The sequence below is a fragment of the Plodia interpunctella genome, chromosome 7, assembly GCF_027563975.2.
Source record: "Plodia interpunctella isolate USDA-ARS_2022_Savannah chromosome 7, ilPloInte3.2, whole genome shotgun sequence".
Classification (NCBI taxonomy): domain Eukaryota; kingdom Metazoa; phylum Arthropoda; class Insecta; order Lepidoptera; family Pyralidae; genus Plodia; species Plodia interpunctella.
The window spans coordinates 9,102,191-9,121,280 of record NC_071300.1 but is presented as its reverse complement, the minus strand read 5'-3'; positions in this window follow the sequence as shown (position 1 = coordinate 9,121,280).

The following is a 19,090-nucleotide window of genomic DNA, read 5'->3' as shown; positions in this document are numbered from 1 at the left end:
TTTTTTCGGAAAAATAATTATTTCACCGTTTTCAGTGTTTAGTGGCCCGAGGTCAGAAACGGTGGCTGGTCAGAGTGCCCCTAAGCTGGAAGGCCCCGTGCATTGCACCGTCTAGTTCAGTCACTAATTGGCTACTTGAGTAAAAAATATATAGGTACATAAAGGTATTTAAATAACCAAACACAATACCTAATTAAATGTCGCTGTCAATTTAAAAATTATATTAGGAATGCAAAATGACTTCTAAAATTGTGACGTCATAGCACATAATTGATACAAGCTCCCATTATATGTATATTGTTTTGTTTTAGTCACTAGAAAAAAATATTTGATTTGTAACATAGAAAGTAGCCAATTTTATTTTTTGTCGCACACTAACCATTTCATAAAACAAAGCCGGCTTGCAACGAATAGAGTGATTGCGCCGTCCGGTCTGCAACTTAAATGTTTAGTACATTAATATTGTTGATCCCTACTGCAATTGGAGCGTGTTCCAGGGTGATATGTGTTACCATTATAAAGACATTAGCTATATTTTTGGTCGGAAATTAAAACGGGTATATGAGAATAAATGTAGAAATGTAAAATTGCTGAAAACAAGTCCAATTTTAAAAGGCAGTACGTTAACACGTTAATATACTCGTATATTTATTTCTTATCAAGTGTGTTATGGCCAATACAACATTACACTGGTGTTACATTTTTTTCAAATCACCTAAAGGCATCTGACATAACTATTACGGTTCTACCTCTGAGGGCTAAGTATGGGTTTGCATTTCACTTCTCACCATCGAGTCGACTCGCAGTGAGACGCAGCTAACCAATCATAGTGCGACATTGTGACGCAACGACAACCACACCGCAATGTTATTGGTTCGCTATGGGATCGAATACACATTAAGTGGAATCATGGTGTAGATAGTTTGAGTAGCATTCGAAACTAATGTATTTCACTTGTATCTTCTATTCTCGTATTTTTCTTCACGCATGCCTTCCGTTTATATGTGCCCATATCATAATCAACCATCAAAGCACTGGCCTTTCTTTCGGATGGAAAAGGAGTTTGGACCAATCATGACCGACCACGCCCGGGGCCATTCCGAATTTTAACGACTGCAAATACAAATAGGACTGCAAATACTTTACGTACCTTCGGAAGCACGGAGGAGCTCAAGATAATTTTGGTCACCCATCCAATGTGATCCGTTGTGAGAGTCGAAACCGCCACTATCACAGGCCGAGCGCGCTAACCACTGCGCCATGCGACATTGAGCTACATACTAATATTATAATATTTAGATTCGAAAAATCCAGTCGCTTTCTCCAAACATTCTCTGAAGATATTGACGTTCATTATTAACGTTCATTGTTGAGTGACGCAGTCGTTTAAGCTTTAGGAGTTCCCTAGAGTGCGTCTGTCGTCAGTCTTTGGAATGAATTGATGGGCGACAGATGAAAAAAGTTCCTTTAGATTGTGTAATGTAAATATAGCTGTAGTTCTTACGATAGAAATTATATTTCTTTTACCAAATTACGCAAGCAACAGTGTCTGGCTATGCAGTTTTTCCTTGGTCGTGGCAGAAGGGGAAAATTGGTAATAAACCAAAAAATGCTGGCTTGATGTCGTCGAAGTTCCGTTGTTAATATGGCCTGACAATTAATATTATCATTAGATCGCGAAGTACCAGAGGTAGGTAGGTTACATTTTTGAATTTTTATGCTCATCCCCAGAGATCGTGCGAAGTGGAGAGGAAAATATAGAAAAACACGTGCTGCATTGCTCTATGACTGAAGGAAAAAATATAGCTCAGATTCATCTGAGCTATATTTTTTCCTTCAGTCATAGAGTCAGCAAAGTACACTACAATATTCATATTGTAGTGTACTTTATACAATTTCTCTTTTATTTTTTTTAATGAAGTAGCTAGTTATGTTTCTGATTCTCGTACAACGTATACCTAACCACCACCAATACCTAACCACCAACCACCAATACGAAGCAATACGAAGTACTGATCTTATCAAATCAAAAATAAGACCTTCACGTAGACATTGCTTCACATCATATTCCAAATCAAATATTATTTACCAAAGCCACAAGTTACTAGCATTTAGGAACGGCGGCTGCTTAGAAGAAATGTCAGAGCTGATGCTTATAGAAACTCATCTCTCATTTCCATCGTAAAGATAAAATAAAAATTTACTTTATTACATACAGTATCCTATTGTCATCCAAGTTCAATGGCCAAGAACTTCAGTAAATTCGTAAAAGCGGAAGCAAGTGATAGATTCCTCGCATTAAAGAAAGTTATGAAGTAAAGTCGGCCCTTTTAGCCCGAAGTTACTGAAGTATTGAACTTGTTCAAGTTGCCCCATCAATTACAGTGTTTTGTTTCATTTTCTTATTCACTATGTCCGCTTTGTCTGTGGGTTAACGCACGACTTTGATCACTCAATTAAAAAAATATTAATTGTCGTTGTTTTTTAACAGTTTGCTTTATGTGTTATTTATTTTCGTTTAGCTTTTAGTTCCGTTTTTTGTTCTATAAATGTTGGATTTTAATTGAATTTGAATTTTTAATCACAACTGTCCAAACTCAAATAACAATGTTAAAAAGTTGAACGAACATAAACACGGTTTACAAAATATAAATGATATGTCAGAAGCAGGCACTGTCGAACGCGTTGTGGGATTTTTAGCCTTTTCGTAACAAAATTACTAAAACCACAGTTACCTATTTACACAGCATCGCTAGTTTTTCAGGGTTCCGTAGTCAAATAGCAAAGATCCTTATACATATCAGTCATGTTTGTCTTTAAGTAGGTATTGTAATACCTACTGACAGACAAATTTGGAACAAATCGTTTGTAAACTATTTGTTCCAAAACAATTGGGAGTAATGTTTCATAAAATTTTAATTTAATTCTTTGTATGTTTATTTTATTAATAGGTAGTAACTAAATGTATGAATATTATTCCTTACATATTATAAAACAAAGTTCTCGGTCGCGTCTGTATATTTTCATTCGGTTTTCATCAGTATAAACATTGCGATTCCGAAGAAGGTTCAGGTTGAATTGACCGAGCGAGCAAAGCGAACGAGGTCTAACATTTTGCTTGGAGCAAAATTACATTTTTTGTGTGTAATGTATGTATGTTTGTTTGTTTGTAACCAGATAACTTTCGAACCGTTGTGTTGGTCCGATTTTGATAATATTTAAAAGGTATGTAGGATATACCAATATAATTTTTAAGCTCGTGGGGCATCGGAATCGATTCAGTTCAGTTTTTGAAATATTCACAATTTTGTGAACATGTATTGTGTTCGCGAGGTCTAGAGTTCGCGGCGAACAACTAGTTTATTATGGTTTTATCCGACCGAAGCCAGGACGGGTGGCTAGTTTTTCTAGTTTAGTTAGTTTAATATAAATTTTCCTACCGCCTCTAATGGATTATCCGTGAAAAGATAAACAGACGTGAAACAATAAGGTTTTCTCGTGCTAACAAAATTCTACGGAATACTAAAGAGGGATCACGAAGTATCAATATTTGGTATCGGTTCCGTCTAAATTTAGCTCAATATATCTTGTTATTAGAGTTACGTGTCGTCCAATGTTTGTGTTGTGTCGCTTATTGCCTCCTTTGTGTATTTCTTTCGTAACTTTAGGACATTATCTTTAAATGGAAATCTTTTATTTATTAGTTTGATAACTATTTATATTTATGTTTTACAGCGGCGGTTCTTCAATATATAAGTGGTTCGTGATATATATAGATTATGTTTACATTTAAAATAACCTTCTAAAACGGCATTACTCAGTAAAGGTATTGTGTGTATGGCACCTAAAATTTATAAGAAAATTCCACCACAATATAAAGATTTAAATTTAGATTTATTTAAGTATAAAGCACCTCAGATCGTTACTGATTGCAAAATGTTATTATAATTTGAACGATTTTTCTAAAAATTTTGTTAATTTAAGGTGGTTTGCACCGTCAAAATGGACGTTAAGTAACTTAAAAGCGCTGAAAAATGCAAAGTACGCTACTTTGTCTAAACGTCAGCGGCACGCTGTTTAAAGTCAACGTTAAAGTGACTGGTGCAATTCACCCTTAGTTACTTTTATATATTCGCTATTATCTATATACTTTGATCTGTTAGCTAGTAGGTAAGTCTAGCATTTCCAAAGAGAATTAATGTCGGTTGTAAAATTACAGTCGAATCTTCAAAATTTAAAGGTTTATTTTTTTAAACGGGCTTCGGGCAGTCACAGCCAAGCAAGGATGAAAAAATGAAGCAAGGATGAGTAACAACCAAATCGGTGAGCAGTAAAATTAATTTTAAGATTCAAAGTCTCTTTCTTTTGAACTATGATGGCACATTTATTGAAGGCTTTAAGATTAAAAGGCATCGTCAATTTATTTAAATAACTCAATCCAGTCTGAGTAAGCAACTTTTTTTTATAGAGGGCGGCGCGCGGCGTGCGCCGTCAAAGTGGAAATTTTTAATTAATCTAGGATTGTGAGAAATGGAACTGGGTTGCACTAATAGGATTAAAAAGAGTTTTGGATGATGCTCTACGCAAATTTTTCCATTTTTTTTTTGTTTTCACCTTTACGATTAGAAAAATTAAAAAAATGTTTATTATTCATAACTAGTGGCCCGTCCCGGCTTCGCTCTTGTAAAAACATAATAAATTATATATTGGTATATAATATCTACTTGTGAAAACCGTATTGAGTTTATCGCGACAGGCGCGACTTTGTTTTATAATAAGTTGATTTGATTCGATTTAAATCTGTATGTTTGCTGTTTTGCACGGTTTTTATTTAGTTTTTCTTCGCAAAGCCATTCTTGTCAAGCCAGCACGTTCTGTATTATGCACATTTTTATTATCTGCTGTCGAATAAAAAAATTAACCATAAATTCTGTTTAAATACATTGGCGGATCATTACGAACTCGTGGTGTAAGAGAAAAGCCTCTTGTCATGTGCTGAAAATAAATGAGTCCATGAAATTTAAAGCAGGCACCAGCCCAAATTATTACAACTTTTTCTATCAAACTCGGGGAAGTGTGTAAAAAATTCAAAGTGTTTTGCATAGTTCTGAAGGATTTCGGTATAATGATATAATACTCGTATAGCCTATAACCCTGCGTCGCAGGTGAGCAACTGAACGGATCATTCTCACTAGTGTACCTCTGGCAAATAGTTCCATTCCATTCATTTTTCTCAAGTAGTTCCATTGACTGAGAGAAAAATCTTCACTTGTTCCATCGAACGCGGCAGTGAAACTAGTGAGAATGATCCAACTGAACGCTGCACGATGCGATTTTGTTTTTCGTACGTATACGAAGGAACACATGATAAGTCGTTAAAAGTAAGCCATAAGTACACCTATTTATGTAATACTAGCTGTACCTTGGGGCTTCGCTCCTGTGGGAATTTCGAGATAAAAAAAAATTTAAACTGGAATACCCTATGTGGTATTCCAGTTTATATTCTACCCGCGGACTGAATTTCATAACAATCCATCTAGTGGATTTTTTAAAATATTAATAGGATTGATTGACGCATCGCGTCGCGCTGTCTTGCTACATTAGCCGCTTACATAGGACGCTGTCTAAACCTTTACATTTATCTTTCTATGTTAGTGCTTCCTCCTTTGAGCTGTACCATTACAATTTAAGCTTGTGTGGGTTTAAGACCCACGGGAGTAACCCGTAACTTTCTTTGTTAGATTGTTTCTAGTTTTAATCAGACTTTGCAAACTGGAATCACGGTCGAAACAACAAGGTTTTTTTACAGTTTTTAAATTAATTATAATTTTGATTGAAAAAATATTTTAATGACCTTATTCCTCGATTAAATAAATATTATAGAATCATCATATCGAGTGTATTATTGCTAACACTGGTGTCAGATTTTATTCGTCCCCTAAAGGCATCTGACATGACATTTCCGACTACCTACTTCGCCATTTAGTAGCAGTAGTGAACTAAAGTGTCTACCAGTGTGCAGGTTTCCTCATGATGTTTTCCTTCACCGGAAGCAAGTGGTGGTCTGTGAAAACTACATACATGAGTAAGATTGGTATGAGAGTAAGATTCGAATCTGGGACCTTTCGATCATAGGCGGAAGATCTTAACTACTGGGCCACCACCGCTTCAGTACTATAGAAGAGAGCGTATCATTTATCAACCTAACTTTAGTTTTCAGAAAAAAAATAAACATTCTGAACATTGGTTTTAAAACAAATTCACATAACGCGTTACAAATTGATGTTAATTGGGGTCAGAACTTAGCCCCATATGTCCTTTTGATGTCACATTACGTTTTTAAACAGTTAGTGCAAATTCAAGTTTATTTCAAAGAGCGAAGATTCAGTTTCCAATGACCTTTCTGAAGGTTTGATACGCCAATTTTTGCGCTTTTAATTTAAACACAGTGAGATTTAAATGTTGTTGTCAATGTAAATTAAATTTTATTTAAAATAATCACGGTTCAGTTTTCAAGTGATTTCTGTGAAAGATTGATGCGCCAACTTATGCACTCTTGGATTTAAAGCAATGCAAATTCAATTTTATTGCAAAGAGCGATGGTTCTTTTTCCAGTGACCTTTGTGAGGATTAGATTCGCCAATTTATGCACTTTTGATTTAGACAAAGTGATATTGAAAGTCAAATATTTTCATATAAGAGTCGGTTATTCAGTTTACAGATATTTTTCGATTTTGATTTTAATTTTATTAATAAATTAAAAGGCTTTTAAAGGCTTCCTTATAAAGCTCCTGTGGGAATTTTGAGATTAAAAGTACCTTGTGATTTTACTCCAGATTATACTGGGATCATACTCATCCATGAAATTAGCTATATTTTCTAAAAGATCAACAAAAATTAACTTAAATAGGCATGTATAGTATGAGGTATGTAAAATTTTTTTTAGAATGTTTGTCTATATGATTGTCTGTAAGTTTGTTCGCGCATCACGCAAATACTACTGGTTGGAATTTGATGCGGTTTTCACAGTTGTATAGCGGATAGTTTAACTTAAAATCTGGTATAGGTTCCATCGCGATACGTTGCTTAGAACCCGAGATATTGACAATATAAGTTGTGCGCGTACGCACGAAACAAACGCGGGTAAAACCCAGCGAACACAATGTGACAAAGGTTTTTCAAGTTTATGTGAGAAACAAACTACGTACTTCTTGCAGCGGAGGCGCGGGTTAGTAATTACTATAATATACCAATAACGACAGAATTTATTTGTTACATTTATTAACCACGATAGTAATTTCCAGAAAAGTCTAATTTATATTTGCTGTAAATTCACAAAAATACATGGTATCTACTATTGTTTGACATAATAGCTTTGATATTCATAAAAGTTAAAGCATACTTCAAGCTCGGCTCGGGTTATGTTTCAACCATAATAAAGTGCGAAAGTGACAAAACAAACTTTAGCCTTTTACGAATAACGGGATAAGTCTTTAAGAATAAATAGTGTACGTAACATTATGAGAACAAATCACTATGTTTTACATTGTTAATTCAACGTGATTCGCATAAAAGGATACCTCGTAACGTAATGGTCATCACTCTCGAAATAGAATAGTTATTTTCTTACACAATTCGCACTAATAGTTTTGGGTTTTCGTTTGTTTCGCCTTTGTTTTATAAGCTATTCAAATTTTATCACAATTTCGTGGAAAATCTAGGCTATTTGTAAAATATATAACCGAGAAATGAGGGCGCTATTAATAATTCAAACAGGCGGAGTTTTCCCGTCCTAATTTCTGATTATTTGCTAAGTGATTTATATGGATTTATTTCTAAATCACTGCGTGAAAGTACATAAGTATTCTTACATCCTTCCATGTTACAAAACAGAGTCTGCCGCGTCTGTCTGTCTGTTCGCGATAAACTCAAAAAGTGCTAGACGAATTTTCATGCGGCGTTCACCCACGCTTATAGTGTGTTTCCTGAAGAAGGTTTACCTAGATGTATAATTAACCCAAGCGAAACCGAATAGTATAATATAATAATTAATAAGTAATTGTTTACTTTAACAAGTTACTATTCGAATTTACATTACACAATACAAAAATATAATCCTTATGTGTGTAAAAGTGGCTAATAGGCTAATAATAGTGTAGGTGTAACAATTTAGACCACCACAAGCCCACATGGATCGATAGGTCCCAGGTTCAAATCCTACTTGTGCTACATGAGTTTGTACACCAATCTGACTTATGCACTTCTAGTAGCTTTCATCGACCACCACTTGCTTCCGGTAAAAGAATTTTTTTTTTTAAATTATTGTCTGTCTTTCTGTCTGTATGTTTACGCATCTCGCGAAAATTACTAGATGGAATTTTATCCGGTTTTCACAGTTATATAGCGTATGGTGTAACTTAAAATCTGGTATAAGTTTCATCGCGATATGTTGTTTATAACCCGAGATTTTGACAATAATAAGTTATGAGCGGACACACGAAATAAACACGGGAGAAGCCACGGGAAAATGCTACTTTCTGGATAAATACTTAGACGTTGACAAGTTGACGATTTACCACGCTTTAGGAGCGCCACTTGTAGTCGAATTTTCTGAAACTATTTCCTACGATGCATAAGCACAAAGCAAGGTCTGTAGGCGTAACTTAAATAACTTGTGACTTAGCTTAATTTAGTTTGAAATATTATCTGAATTACACCGAAGGCCGTGGCGTTTGTGCTGTCACAATTAAATGTTTTATGAGGCAAGGTTCACTTAAAGCGTAATTATATTAACCACAAGGTCATAAGTAGCTTAATACTTTGATAAATGTTACTCTTTGTTTTTTATAAATTATTTATAGGCCGTCCATTAATCAAAGTGATGTTTTTTTTAGCATTTTTAACCCATTGAGGATACAATGAGGTTTAAGACTAATCCCTCTCCCCCACACAAAATCACGTGTATTTTTAGTACCTACAAAATAATCATGTTTTCATTTAAATATTGTTTCTAAATACTGGTATAGGTATAAATGTTGTGGATTATATAATAATATACCACATCACTCTTCACGCCACTTTAAGTTTAGAAATCACGCGTTTGGCTATAAAATAATTACACGTGATATCTTACTAGTCCCCTCTGGTGATATTACGTGATTTTTGTGATATGTATCGATAATTATTTAAAAGACCTGGGGGCCATTATCTCTTAACGCGATCCACTTTGCGACCTGAACTGATCTACATCGCAAATTCGCACCATCGACTTAATTTTTTTGTATGAATGCGAATGAAATTTACGTTCCGAAATTGAACTTTGGTAAAAGTTGATGGTGGGCGTGCTGTATGGCGTCACGGACAAATGTTTTATCAGTATCGTCGTTGGTCATCACATAAGCTGAGTCAACACACTAAGAAGACGAACAATATTAGTTTTTGATTGTAACTTTGTTCGCGCGTTAATATCTGCTCTTCCCGTTTTCGTGGGAAGAGCGAGAAGAGGATAAAGAGAGATTTCAGAAATAAGTATGTGGTCGTCCATATCAAAACGGACCTTATGGCGACTAGCATTTTAGGTCCATATTGCCGTTGTTCCAATACAAAACAACGGCAATAAAGACCCAGGTAGACCTGCTTGCCGCCATAAGGTCCCTTTTGATTTGACGATCACATATAAACATATGAAACTAACTTTTATAAAATTAGTAAAATTAGTGAGAATAGAGTACGTCATCCTGCCTAAATTCATTGCAAACTCGCCGCTATTACCGCGTCATAGAGGTTCATGGCGGGTTACTTGATGTGCTGTTGACTGGACAGGAATGACAAAGGGAGAAACGTTCTGTCGGTCGTGCAAGTACCACCGTAGTGATGAACTATTGAGAGAGCTGGATGCTCTCCAAAGAGTCAAGCAAGTGTCGCGTAATAGGAAAGAATCGAACATTCTAGTATCGCTGGCCGAAATTATCATTGCGTCGCTCGCTGCTAAGTAATTAAGTTCTGTGTAGTGCATTCAAGTTTAATAGAACAAAAATCATACCTAGGTACATTAATAAACATAAAACTATAGTTCCCAAAATTAATTCCGCAAACTCCGTCCGTCCACACAAAGGCTTTCTGTAAAACAAATAAGGAAGTAAAATAACATCGACAATCCGCCATTACAAGTCGCAGTCCGATAAAGGTCGGAATTTGTCAGTGGACAGACGCGACAATCCAGATTATCGTAGATAGAGGAATTCCAATAATATTTCAGCAGTCGCCCACTAGGGTGATAGGCTTGGGTCATGAGCGACGAGCGTTTTTAAGCGGCTAACCACAGGCGCTACGTTTTTTATATACATATCGCGCTCCCACATAATACCCATACGCGAGATAAAAAGTACCCTATGTGTTTACCAGGTTATATTTGTTGTTTATAGTTGTTTTATTCGTGTACCAAATTTCATAAGAGTAGATTTTGCGTGACATAGTAACAATAAAATATACACACATAGAACACATACTTTCGCATTTATAATGTTAATAGGATTGTAGGCAAACGAGCTTACGGGTTGCTGGTACTGAAGTCTTAACTTTTTGTTTTTACTCCATTGTGAATTTCAATGTTTGGACTGAGCATATATAAGGTAGGTATAGTAAAAATTGTATTCGAAAAATACCCTGTGTGTGTATTAAAGAATCTTTGTATGCGGCTCAACGGTTGACTAAGGATGGGATGCACGAATCACTTTAATGTTAAACTTGACCTGCAAATGAAATCTGTAACATTATACCTACGCACAAATATATAGATAAACTTTAGACTATAAAACAAAATTACCCTATATAGTATGTAGTTTAGAAGTTAGTCTTTTTTATTTGTAATTTTTGTGTTATTTTAATTTTAATTTTAAATATTGTATAATTGTAATTCAAAGTTATGTTGTATACAAATAAAATACATTGTAATTGAAAAAAAAAAATAGTCTAAGCTGCGCTTCTAACGATACGAGATTTGATATTAATCCAAGAAAATCCTAAAAATTTAACGCTCATCGTTTGGACCACACCCAAAAACTAGGGTTGCGCCCATTCGACTGTAGATCTTTGCATTCGAGTCTGGCTTTGACGTACCATTAATTGTGTGCAACTACCGCCTACCATTTGGATTTCAAATTTTGGTACGTCGGTCTTGATTCCCACTCATTTACTTTGCTTATTGCAAACTTGCCCTTGTCTTTTGATAAATTTTAAATGTATGGCATAATTTAAACCAAACTTTAGATATAGAATGTCCGGTTGAACCGCTTTGTTTTTGTAGCTGGCCAGTTATGTTTTATGAAGCGGTGCTGGCGTAATCCGCCTGTGGATCAAAAGGTACCAGGTTCGAATCCTACTCGTGCCACATGAGTTCGTATACCAATCTGACTCATGTATAGTAGTTTTCATCGGCCACCGCTTGCTTCCGTTGAAGGAAAACATCGTGAGGAAACCTGCACACTGCTTGATTATTAACTTGTGTGTGAAATGGAGAAGGCAATGGCAAACCACTCCATTACTAATGCCAAGAAAGTTGTTGTGTGTGTTTAATTCCACGTAATGACCACGAGCCTCAGCCATGAGGAATACGACTATGAAGAAGTTATGTTTTGTCCTTATTAAAAACTATTCACCTACACAGCAAAATATAGATAATATAGAGTCAGCCTTTATTTCGGTATTTGAAATGTTTAGGTGATTTTTATGTTAGGGTTATTTCAGAAGGTTATTTTAGTTAGTTAGTTTATTTCCAAACAGTATACATTGTGTCGAAATTTGTACATTTATATTCTAGACATGCCTTAACAGAATTATTAATAAATACATACAATATGTTTACTTATGTTACCTATAATCTTAACACACAGGTAGATTATAGGTAGCTTTTTTTATATACTTAGTACCAAGCAGAAGACAGGCATGCGCGCAATATTGTACAGTCAGCCGCGTGTCGCGTCATCTTGCATGCCTCGATGCTTCGGTATTAGGGGCGAAATTGCTATGAATGAGGGTAGGTTGATGTGCTGTTGGCTGTACATTGACCCATGTATATTTTATTTTTCCCAAAACCGTTTAATTTTTTAATTATCATTAAATAAATAAATTTAATAAAAGTCAATGCCAAATTATAACTAATAAAAATAGTGATATGTATCGCCTTCGATACAAAACACTGATTTCAGTAAATCTTATCGTGTTCGTGACAACGCGCAATTTTTTATCTTTTATTGGAATGATAGGTTCTGTGGCAATTTTGGCGATAAAATGGAACGTAAAAGTCGCAGTGATTGAGTAGTAAAAGAATCACAAAGGACATATTAGATCGATCTATATATAATTTTTATACGTGATCATTATTTATTTTCAGGGCTAACAAACGATCACAAAAGAAAATCATTGCAATCTTGTATTTGTAATCATAACTTTTGTCGAATAAATAATTTTCTTTCTTTTTTTTTTAGATTGCAGCTCGATACTAACACGGTCGCCTAATATTTATGAACTACAAAATAAAATTAAGATTTTAGGAAAATTTGGTTTAGGTTTAGGTTTGGTTAGATTATTAATCCTAATACTATTTTATTTTTTATTCTTATACTAGTTTATTTGTTACCTCTTCACGCTCTATCTACTCAACCAATTTTCTTTAAATTTTGCATACATAGTATGAAGTATGGAGTAGGGTACCATTCATCCCGGAAAATTTACGCGTAATATATAGGTCTGTGGGTTTATTAATCTTGACAGAATCGTAATGACGACGTTTGCTATGCTAATCTAGTAAAAAAGGTAAAAGCATGGAATTAGTAATTACTACATGGATAAAATTTCTTCAGGCATAGACACCAACTAAGTACCTACATAAAGAATCTTTTAAGTCTTTTTATTATACCAATCTAGTACAAGCAATAAATCAATCAGTACCACCGATTTCCCGTATCGAAAATTCCGAAATCAATGTATATTTCCTGTAAGCGAGAAATCGGGACAAAATAGCCAATTTAAAATCGAGCACTTTTACAGCAGTCCCTAAATAAACATTGGCTGGGTAGTTATTACTCGAGATCGTATCGCAACAGGTTCGAATACGATCAGCCACTTTGCTATCGAGATGCCCCAAATTTTCTTTAGGAATCGGTTCCAGATAAAAAACAGCTAAGTAATCTAACTTCCTAATACTAACTAACGAATGCAGAGGTTAGTTATTTTATGATTGACTAGCTTTTGCTCGCGCTTTCGCCCGCGTGGTTTCCCATGGGGCAGTTATTTTTCCGGGATGAAAGTACCCTATGTCCTTCTCCGTACTTCAAACTATATGTACAAAATTTCAAGAAAATTGGTTGAGTAGATAGAGCGTGAAAAGGTAAGAAAGTAACAAACTTACTTTCGCATTTTATAATATTAGTTTTTATTATATTATCTCTTTTACCGTGTCTTTTATTTCATCTATGAATGCTCCCTCTCCCTCCCTCTTTTAGCGTCAATTTCAGACAACAGTCGTGTCGTATAGGAAGGTAAAATCCATGGCAAGAAATAAAGTATAATGGAGAACATTCCCTCGACGAGAACGTCGTCGTTCTTAAATTTATTGAATTGAATATTATCCCTTGAAATTTTGTATACGTGTAGATAAAAGTACGGAGAAGTCCGTAAGTCATCATTTATCGCAAAAATAACTATTACCGTGTGAAATTCAGGCACATAAAACCATCTGAATAGTTACAATATCTATACAAGGTGAGCTCAAATACTGCAGCCTTCTATAAAACTGAAAGATAAATTGAGTTCCGAATTTTTCACGATCATTGCTGCATTCATACAATGAAAAATCAATTTCGTTTGTCATCTATACGACGTAAAATTACATCGTCATAAGAGTTTTTTAAAAGGGTGCCCTATTAGTAGGACGCCCTTTATAGAAATCCCATGTCTGTCCATTGAAGCTACGGACCCTTGAAGGGACCGTCGGATATTGGGGAAATATAAGCAATATTTGATATTTTTCAATTCATGAAGGGGAAAGCTTTTGTGTGTCGTGTTTTGAGTATTATGTTATGCAATTTTGTATTAATTTATTTTTTAACGTTTTTTTTATTATTTTTATATTAATTAAATGACAATGGCTTAAGAAACTAGCTAAGTAAATCTCTCCTTGTTAATCCTAATTTAAAGAAATCTTAATAATGCTTACGTGGATTGGCCACATTCAAATCTGTATTTAGAAAAAATCTAGGTGTAAATAAAGAATTACATTTTAAATTTAGAATTAATTTTTATTTCGGTAAGTACTGTTAACCAATTTCAATCTCAACGTCTTATTGTAACGATGAACTGAATCAGCGATGTACCTAGATCATATATTTTCATTATAACTGTTCACTTGTCTTTCACTTGGCCGCTATCCAGTTATAACTTAAAAGTAGAGGTATTCATCATCATCATTAACAGCCATTTAAACATCCCCACTGCTGGGACAGGTCTTCTATATGGATGGATAGAGGTTATCATGCAATACTTCGCAAGAAGTTTAATATAGTTCCAAGTTCCAGCCAGTAATAAGAAATTTAACCAAGGATTATTTTTTACAAAATAACCACGTATCTGTACAGTGAATAATTTCCACTTAAATATAAATTCTCACAAGAAAGATACGACAGTAATAATTAACAAAATAGAAACACTGTTGTTTTATCGCTGCCTTACTTTTTTTTCCGAAGAAGCTGCATTAATTAATATTCAATTCAATCATTATTTTATGATATGTAGTGCTATAAGAAGACAAGACATCTATTTGTACAGTCTTGTTTAAAAATTATGAGAAAGAAACTCAATAAAAACAGCTGAAACTTCAATTATTTAACCCAAGACCTCAAGGATTAGTGGGGTATTAATTTCCAACAATTCTCGACTTGGAAATTGAATCAGTCGAGATAAGATCCACTTTTTTCCATTACAAAATGGTGATGACAGGGCTCCGGCGCGATTTCACGAAGATTACGAATTTAATAGGGCCCTCATATTAATTTTGGGGTGGTTTTCTATTAGCAAAGTTTCGTTAAATATTTTCGATGTATTTTTAAATGGAAGAATTAATTTACTTCTCTGGAAACGGCGAGGACTTAATTGTTTTTCATGGAAAATAATTACACTGTTGTTAATTTATTCGATGAATTCGTAAATTTATCGTGAATTTTTCTTTTTAACATATCATAATATAGTCTGAATTTTACGCTCAGATTAACTACGTTTATTTGATATTATTATCTAGTTATGTAATGTCAAAATATAGGTATATATCACCACATACACAGGCAGTTGCCTGTGTATTAAATAAAATATATAAATGCATGTATATGCATGAATATATTATACATCGAGTTACAATAATCGATGGCTAAGATTAACTACAGCTAATTTTAATTGCTAAATTAAATATACTAACTAATATATTAAGATATTACGTACACGTAATATCATAATATATTTAGTTAATAATATCGCTTAGGCACCTTGTCCATTTGTCAATCGACACGGAAACCTATAGGATACTTTATCTTTGCCATTTCCTTTCGTCTAAAATATCGACGTTGACTCATCTTTGCCCCGAAAATGTGGGTTCCGCCTTTGTTCTCATATGTGGTTCCGTACTAAACACTCTCTGGCTACAAAATGCCATACCCTATATAGAATACATGAATTTAATATATGAGTCTGTGATTTGTTACTCAGTTAGTTAGTAAAAAATATTGCATTTATTTTTCGCGAGTATAAGCATAAAGAGCTATCTCTATTGCTAATCAACTGGAATAGATCCCTTCATAGGATATGACCACTATTGCATTTACCAAATTATTTTTAATATAACATTTAATTTTTAGCTTGAATTTAGAAGTATTAGAAAGTATTTTCAGAAAGAAACACTACATGGACATACAAATATAGGTCAATTTTCACATCTTTCTAATACAAAAATAGTGTGTTCAGATTTATTTGAAATACAATATTTTTCATCCAATCAGAAATGAAATGGAACTTCAACTAGCATAGGGAATTTTCGATCATTTTGACCACCGTCATTACAGTCTCTCAAAATAAAAAACCTATCTAAAATCTTAAAAATTAAATATTGATAAAATTTTACACTATCTGGGGCTTATGTAAAACACAGATTATTATTAATAAATTAGGGTAGTAAAAATATTCATGATAATTTGAAGGTGTAAAACCATCGTCTGTGCAAATATCTACTGAAAAATTAATTAATTCGGAGTTGAGAATTTTCCGCTACAAAATTTTGATATTCTAAAATCACAAACATAAATTGATTTATTTCACAACTTCTTTTTAATAATACTCGTAATAACAATAAAAAGAAGACGTTAAAACAAATTTAATATTGATAATATAAAAAAAAAATAAAAACCACAGAGTTTTGTATTTTTTTTTTCATCAAAAGAAATAAAACAGATAATACAATCAAAAGTATTGTACTTACAGAATAACCTTGAGGTGGTATAACTTAGATCGCGGAGGGCTGTAGGGCGGGCGGGAAGGGCCGCGCGCTGCCCACGAGTTGCCGAGACCGTCTGCCGCCCGCCCTACGCGGCATGCCGGATTTCGTAAGGCTTTTCGCGCACTTTTGTGTCTATGGTCATACATTTCACCATTGCGTATTAAAATGTGTGATATATTTTTTATATTATTATAGAGGTAAGAATGTTATACCTTTCCATTACAGAATGTTGTCACAGTAATTAATTATAATTAGTATAAAAAAAAATACTTATAAAAATATTTTTTTTAAACGACTCATGGCAAGATAATTAAAGTGTATTAATAAATAACAATTTCTTTGAGTTCAAAAGTTTTAACCTGTAGACTCTAAAAAGTAGTATTAATAATTTCTAAAAGTTAGTGTTTATTCATTAAAATTTAAATATAAAAAAAAATACACAGTTACCAACGTATTGTGCATAATATTATGTAATATACTTTATTCTTGTATATAAAGTCTTCAAATTAAGTCGGTAAAAAGCATAAAAAGTACTTGAGAATTCTTTGCATGCGCGGAAGTTTCCCCGAATCGTGCGTCTGTCAACCACCATGCGTTTGTTTGTCTGTTCGTGACCCATTCATCTGTAAATTTTTGTACTAACTTCCTTTAATCTTTGTACAGTTAAATGTTTAAAAGATGTTACATCTTTTAAACATTTGTCCCCTAGTTAAAAGAAACCAGAGTGCTAAAATTTGTTAAACTTGTTTATTTTTACTTATACTTAATATGGTAGGCCATTACATTACAATGTAGTGAATAAAATATTATGCCTGTTTATGATCGAAAGATAACTTAACATAAAAATCACCACCCCAGATCTTATAAATTTACTACCAATCTAAACTATGTATATAATATACTAATAATTATTATTAAGTACCTAGTTTTCATAGTCCGTCACCAAATTAGCAATTCATTTTGATTTCAAAAATCGTGTCATTTTTTTCGTTTTTGACATTAGAATAAGTAGGTATCTGATTGGACTATGGAGATAGTAGGGAGTACAAACTAATTCCATGGATCGCACTAGTTGGAAAGCAGCCATTTTTAAGGAAAGAGTTCCAACAATCTGTCTGCGACTGACGTTCATTTAGATTAATATGGCGACGCGTAATTTTTCCCACTTGTGATATTAGAAGATTTTTTTTTTACTTGAAATACGTTGACTGCGCTGTTACCTAAATGGAAAAAGAGATAAGCTTTTTTGAGCATGTTGAATATTATACTCGAAATAATTATTTATTAGTCCCTAAAAGTATATGTAAAAAAATAATTAGACACTTACTTACATATTTTTGTGTCCAGTTTCCAATTAAATCTTTGTGACCAGTTTCCATTCCAATTAAAATGAAATTTTTTGTTTGATACATATAAAAATAGGGAGGTAGAAGGAGGTATATATATAAACTGTGTGCTTTATGGGTTTTATGACACAAAATAAACAATATATACTTAGGTACTAATATGTAGTAACCCTGTTATTCATAAAAAAAGATAAAACGTATTTAAGCTAGGTGTGTCTAAGTGTCTTTCTATCAGTATAATATTGTAAAATGTGATAGTGACAACGCATACTTCAGCTTGAAGTACTTACGCTATATCATTTTGATGAATAACTAGCCGCCTGTCCCGGCTTTGCCCGTGTATAGAACATATAATAAATTATACACCTAAACTTTCCTCAGAAACCACACTAAAAGTAACCGAAACTAAAATTCCGTGCAGTAGTTTTTGAATTTATCGCGAACAGACAGACGCGGCAGAGGACTTTGTTTTATAATATGTAAGCATATATAAATGGTACCTAAATTTATTGTAACAGCATTCTAAAAACATCTAAGCAGTGTGTGCGGAGTATAAGCCTACCACACTTCAATGTAATGTTTATATAACTGTGGTAGCTGCGAAAATAATGTCTCTAATAACCCAAGGAGGAATCACAAAAAAATGTGTCTACAAGTAGACACAAGAAAATATAGACGCGATGAATGTCCAAATAAGCAGATTTTATTTTTTTCTGTAAGTAAACATTTTTAAAAACATTTTCCCCGTGTCACCGTAATCAACAATCGCTTCAAAAGGCTGTATCACAGCTTATTGTCTTGCCTTTTCAGGTAGACGATTTGTGCCGCCATGTTTTCACGGTGGGTTTCGATATTTTTCTCTTTAATATTTTTAAAGATTGCGTTGGGAAATGTCTTATTTTAAAAATGTAGATAACTTAGCTACAGTAAGATGGTATATTTAAGTAGGTTTATTCCTTTTTGCTTTTATTTCTATTTCTTTCCTCTCTCAGGTCGGGAATAGATTATTTTGGAAATAAGCAGCACCTACCTAAGTACAAAATACTCTTGTATAGTGCTTCGGGTATATGAATTTGTAAATAAATAAATAAATAAATAAACGGCACACTAAAATGGAGTTATGTTATACTTAAGCGCCTCTTTGTCCGTACGGAGCATGTCTGTACCTAATTGGAGAAAAGTTGTTTAAAAAAATATTAATCTGATT